A 7087-nucleotide genomic window follows, 5' to 3' on the forward strand; every position below is an offset into this window, starting at 1 on the left:
CTTCTGACCAATATTCTTCAGTATGATTACAAATACACCGCCTTGTGCAGGGAGCTACCTCCAACAACTAGGTATAGGAATTGTTGAATCGACCTCGGAGTCAAAAGTCTTTTTCAGATCTTTTGACTTGAGTCAATTTGCACTTGCGCTTCGTCATCGAGTCAATCCGAATACATGGCACGAAGGATCAAATCCTGGTTCTGGTCGTTGCTTTCCGTCTCGAGCCACCTCAGCGACAGCTTATAATATAACTCGGAAGATATGCATTTCATCTTTGGTACGAGGTGAATTTTAGCCTTCCCTAGTTTATGATGAACGCAATCTGATGCTCATTCTGACCGTAACATTTACGAAGAGCTGATACAGATTCTGCATCGACAGCATGCTGAATACATTTTTGCAGTGCACATTTAAACATACATCATGGAAATTACCATGTTTTGAAATGAGGATGTTTTCAGTAGCCTACTTATCCGTTTATAAACGCTGCATGCACAGAACGATCCATAACTGATTCATGGATGTAAGGAATGTGTCTGATGACCATAGTTTCAAACCGCGTTTATATTTCTCAAATTCTTGCAAATACAATTAGCTGATTGTGTCAGAGTAAGCTCTCGGTAAGTAGGGTAAAACGAAAACATAATAATTATAGGGCGAGATAGCGCAATGGTGTAATCCACAACTGCAACACCAATAAATTGCCGGCTCGAGTCCCACCGAAGTCGACTCCAGAACTCCTACCCAAGTGTTGGAGGTTGATTTAGGCTCCTCCTCGCCATCTGATCCGTGTAAGTGGTGTCTATAAAAGCCTAGAAGTTGGCCGTGCTACGAGTCGAAAGCAAGAGATTAAAAATGAAGAAAATCGGCCTGTTGTGGAATGACCATAGTTGTCGATAAACACCATGAATACCACAAACGAACAATTATAGGGCGGGGGACTCTAATTGCAGTCGACTATCAATTGTAATTATTCGAGTGGGAAGAGTTGATTTTTTTCGAGTAATGAAAATATCCGTGTCCAAACCATATAGCCTGTTGCCGCCGGTTTGTGGAAACTGGCCAAGTCATTCGTGCTATTAGACGCAATAATATGTGGTACTAGAATTCTCGAATCGACTCCAAGCCTATAATATCCGACTCGGAGTCAATACTCAGGCAGTCGATTTTGCCCAACCCTATTAATAATGATCGGACTGTAAAAGCCATTCCACGTGCCATTTATGTAGTTTGACAAACTCGTTTCAGTTTACAAAATCTTACAAAATGAAAAATTGAACTGCTGTGAAAATTGGCGGGACTATCACATCCCTAAATCAAAGTGGGAAGAACGACATAACGTTTCTACGACCGCACAGAATAGTATGTCGTCAGATTTATTTGAACACGCGCATCAAGCTTGAAGAAAAGGTCGCCCGTGACAAGTTTCTTGAAGTTTGAATCAGAACAGACACAGACCGAGCATTCTGCAATTGGCAAACATTTGTTATAATTCTCTATGTGCGAGAAAATTGCCGAGACGACCGATCTCGCGTCGTCGGGAGAGACCGTTTACACTTTCACTGGTGCCTTGGAGCATATTTTTTATCAAAATACGCCATCTATAGTTTGTGCCAACAGAAGGAGTTCGTGTACCATCTATATTAGTACATTGAGCTTAAGCGATTGTTGATATGCAACGTTCTTTCCAATTCTCTTACTTGTTGCTGACGATTACCCCTGACGAGTGTCCGCCGAAAATATTCGAGTTTATTTCAATGTGAATATGTTGTTCATTTGTATATTGAAGTCTTGTACCTCCAAGAAGCTCCTTAAATTAGGGCATTATTATATTTAATTTTTCGCAATTACTGAATACCCTTACGTAGAAATGTTTGTTTGTATTGAGGTATTCATTAGGGATGGTGAGAACCCCTGAAACGTTCAGGTTCGTGTGAACGCGAACGTGAACCTTATGACGTCACGTGACGTCACATTGCTAATTCCAGCCCTACATGTCAGTGAAGTGATATATTAATGTACACATATATACCATATCGGGGACTCAGTTCACATTATGCCACAATATTGAAGTACATGCTGACTTTTTAAACGTCACAAAATGTATCAGCTGGAGCAATCAAATGCTTAATCCCAAAAAATCAATATCGTCCGTCGCTTTGCCAACAATTTTGACGAGGACTTGCAAGGGATTGTAAGCTACGCCTTAACGGTCGGGGCCAGACAGAACAATGTATTCAGCGTCGGACTCTTGCGACATTGATATTGCGCAGATGGATCCCGAACGCCTGCATGTTTTTTTTACATTCGACAACATTTTATATCAATTTCAATGATTGGTTGTATAATCATCATTCGCTGACTACGTACACGTAGCGTATTTCGTTCTTGATGTTATATGATTGCGGGCCAAGCTCACAGCAGAGAGTCACTAAATATTCACAACCGGAAAGCTGAATATTTCGAGCAAACCTTTGTAACATAGCAAGTAGCCTAAAACTTTTGGGATTGGCAAGATGTGTGCTCATTGCTCCTTTAGTGTTGATTTTTTATGCTGCCAGCGCTTTCCACATATTGACCTGAAGTTAAAAATGCAAAGGATTTGAACCATAGATGTAATAATAACGTAAAAATAAAACGATTAATTGTAATACATGAAACAGTTTCACCATGCAGAACCTACCAAGGTTCGTTTGTGAACGTGAACCTTTCGATTTCTGAGGTTCACACACAGAACGCGAACGTGAACCTCACGTTCACGTTCACACCATCCCTAGTATTCATGGTTTTTGTAGACTACTATGGTCATTGACACCAGGCCAATTTTCTTCATTTTTATTCCGTAGCTGCCAACTAGTAGCACGGCCCACTTCTATGCTTTTCCGGATGAGATGTAAATGTAAAATGTAAGCAATATAAAATAAGCATGGCAGGATAGTAACTCCGGCGAGATACTGCGAAGAATATAATCCATCCAAGCCCCCCAGCAGATTGGTGGAAACAATGGAAGCCTTAATTAACCAGTAAGGGCGTATATAATAATGTTAGCTTATCCGGGAGAATGCTAGATGTTGTACAAACGTGTATGAGATTGTCGAAGGAGATCAATCAAGTTTGCGACTGGAAGTAAGTCATATAGAATGGCTGAGTCATGCTCGGGGAGATCAAGTCGAGAGAGAGAGAGAGAGAGAAAGAGAAAGAGAGAGAATCTTTATTCGTATACATTACATATCAACATAACACTACAAAAATGTAGCAGTGAAATGCGACATGCAAGGTAGACGGGGGGCTCGATATGACCTAGTCTTCAGAGCCGAGCCACCCGGGACAGAAGCAATTTTCACAGTCGATAACTAATAAATAAAAAATAAAATTAAAATAAACTAACGAACGAAAGGAAAAATAAGACACAGTATCATGGACCAATTCGAAATACAATGCAAATAAAATTTAGCGGTAGTTAGAGATAAGAGAATGAAAACATTGTTTTTTAAAAGCACAATAGTCTAAATTGCGGAGATTAGGTGGCAGCTTATTCCAAACATTGACACCAATAAAACTGATTAAATTTTGTACTAGACTGGTAGAGTGGTGTTGCACAGACAGAGACAAGTTAGAAGAAAATCTGGTATGATGTTGGTGGGTATCTGAAGGTATCTTGAACATATCATCAAAATATAGCGGCAGTTCACCCTGATGATAGCTATGCATAAATTTAAAGAGTCAATTTAAAAGATGACGCGAATCAAGTCGAGTCTGACCCGAGTCATCGTAACCCCGCGTCCAGTAATTCTAGTTAGTATATGACGAGTTCCAGATACGCGTACGTTAATAAGTAAAGTTTCGGCAATAGCTCTTGTTTATGAACAATATGAGCAAATCCCAGAAATTTCACTATCACAGCCCCATCATATACACTTGTGGTTGAACACGACATCTTATGAGCTGCTGTGTATAATCTGCTTAGCTTTTTGTTCATGACTAATCTAACTCTCTGTGACAAATCTCAGTAGACCGTGTTCGTCTTAAGATACCACCAATCATTTTATTCGCATGCCTTGGAAGGCATCTCCTTGAATATGTGCTATATAGCTCTCGTAATTCATCGTCTTGATCTTCCCTCATCCACAACACTCGTCTTTAATTCTGGTATTCTTCGCTTATATTATTTAAACATTTGCAGCCGAAAGTTTAATTCTATGCTCACATCAAACATTTTCGCATTGTGCGAATGTATAATATTCCCGTCTAAAATAGGCACAAGTACCACGTACATACGAAATGAAGATAACAGTTCGCTAGAGAGGAATCTAATATTTGAATAATCCGTGACCCTATACCGTTGTGTGGTTATGCCACTTCAGAATTTATTATCATACCTTTCGCAATAGGGGCACAACGTTTGCATACTGTATTTGAAAATCGACAGCCTTGATGTTGATATAGAGATTTACTGTTTCTCGTAGATTAGCTGCGGATGTCACATCAATTACCATAGTGAATGACGTTGCTCATGTAGGCCAACTGTCGATGTATCCTAATGTCGAATATGATATAAAGCAACACATTTCGATTTTTGATAGTTAGTTTGATTCGACAATCGTTCGCGATCGTTCGTCATTATGGAAAGTACAATATTTAATATTTGCACCATTGCGCCAACACTTCAAATCATTATCATGACTGGCATTGTTTACATGAGACGTATCCGGAAAAATGATGAGAAATGAATCGTTAGCGTCTACTGTTCAATAAATAGATGCCTCCATATTACTCTCCTAGAAATGCGAACTTGAAACATATGGGGTTAGCATACTAATTTTTCACTTCAACAGCACATCGTCAGCCCAAAACTACAACCGCGACCTATACGATAACTTAAGATACGTCCATACAGTCCCCTTTCAATCATCGTAGGTACTTTCCAAAAATTAAAACATCCGGAACTGACTATACACAAACATAAATAACAAACAGTGTGACATTAGTAGGTTCAATTTAGTATTGTATACGCTTGATAACAACAAGGTATATTTTTGAGAAGTCAATTATTACACGAAATTCCCGAGAAATAGCGTTGTCAAAGATCATGATGACATAAGCTCTGAAGCATAATTAAACAAATAAAACGTGACCTAACTGAGCTTATTCCGCGGGAGCTTGCGCACGCGTCTTCCCAGCAAATCTATTTATCGAGGCGTACTATCCATTCCTGTGTCCTTAGTCCGGCGATGCCCAAACTGCCGAACATATTCTGAGTTGGATCAGGAATATTTTAGGATTGTTGGGAAAACACTTTATTACCTGCTTAAATAACTGATACATATATGACAATGAAACAAATTGTTGCATTGCCGATAGAGTATACGATAATTGCCCCGTCGTGATGGGACTGCTATGTGGAACACCAAGGTCTCGAAGAAAATGTATGATTCGTTTCGCCATAACAAGGCACATTGTCTGGGTTTCAGCTTGTCCTGCAACATAACTTCCGAAAATTTGTTGTTAACAACTTTAGAAAGCTAATTGATTCACAAAACGAGCCGAATTATCACAATTAAATTGACCAGTTTTGTTCGTGGGCTTCCAAATTCTATTCCATGATCGGTACAAAAGCAATCAATTAGATTGTCATTTGCGTCTTCATGGCTGTAGGTATGATTATTTTTAGTATTTCGGGGACCAGATTCCAAAACTGCCTAAAATAAAATTTCGAATATTTTGTGAAAATATAGATTTTTATGATAAAAATATCAACAAGAATTGAAAAGAGTTTGTATGAAGCGACAAAACAGCTGTGTAAAGCGAAATTCCTAAATTGAGGTCTGTGAAGCCATTGGGAGGCCGCGGTCTATACCTTCCAAAGGCAAATGAAAATGTTTTGGATCTAGGAAGAATATGAAGATTAATCACTCAGCGACTATAGGTAGTAGATAATATCCAACAGCAGGGTTTTCGTTAGTAATCAGCATATTTTGGAATCCGTGAATTAAAGCCGTAATTTTTGGACTTAGCTCAATGACTAGGCCTGTCCTATTGTGACCGCTCTGCATTTTGTTACATATGTATACTGTATAGCCGCCATGCGCGACCTATATATGCTGCATTTAGCTCAATGTGCATATATAATTCCATGCACTTTTAACTTCCTGTTTAAAAATATATGCATGTTTCATTACTGATAGACCATGTCACATGTTTTTTTATTGTTTGTTTTTGTTTTTAAAGCCATGAATATTCAAATGTAACGTCATAGTGGATTGATGTTGACCATTGAAATATAAGGTAAATATAGCTCCTTTGACGAAATAGGCTTCCAACCCCTTTCATAAACGGACCAAAAAATATCTTTGACCAGGACTACATCGCCATGTAGCATTTTTTCGGTGAGCGGTCATCATCACCAGAACATTCATTCCGTATCAATGATCTATATCTACGGCCTATAGCTGTTGAACCGACTACTTCGAGGGCTCCAACCCTCCCACATCGTATATGTCGGCTATACCGGGTGGTAATCGTCCGTAATAGGCTCATACAACATGTTTTTGGAAAGTATTTACACAATTATGGCAATTTTATACAACTTGAAAAAAAATCACACAGTGCGAAAGGCCTCAGTAGTCCCCATATCCATGTGTACCAAACATATATATATACAATATACATACATTCAGTCCTTTCCTCGATTTTACTTTGTCGGGTGGACAATCTGGACATTTTTTCATGAGATATTGAATATTAAAGTCACTCATGATATCTAATTATTGGTTAGCCGGTGAAGGATTTGTGATCCACACGTGTCAGCTACCATTTTGAATTGTCATCAAGAATGGTATTATGATCTGCATGAATACAGGTAATTTTGCGCGCATATCGACTATTGCGATTATTCATAGCAGAAAAGCGGTCTGTTTTGTATCGGGTAAATTCGCTCTCCAACGCCGTTGTCAATTCGGTTTTTCTTCTCGTTGTTTGATGGTGCAGAGTGGATAGTGCACATTTTGCGACTTTCGTTTGATATGAAAGGCCAAACAGAAGCGTTTTACGTGGTTGATTTAGGTACACAAATATGAATTCATGACGA

This window comes from Botryllus schlosseri, chromosome 9 (assembly GCF_051294905.1).
Source record: "Botryllus schlosseri isolate E-star chromosome 9, Bs_hap1, whole genome shotgun sequence".
NCBI lineage: Eukaryota > Metazoa > Chordata > Ascidiacea > Stolidobranchia > Styelidae > Botryllus > Botryllus schlosseri.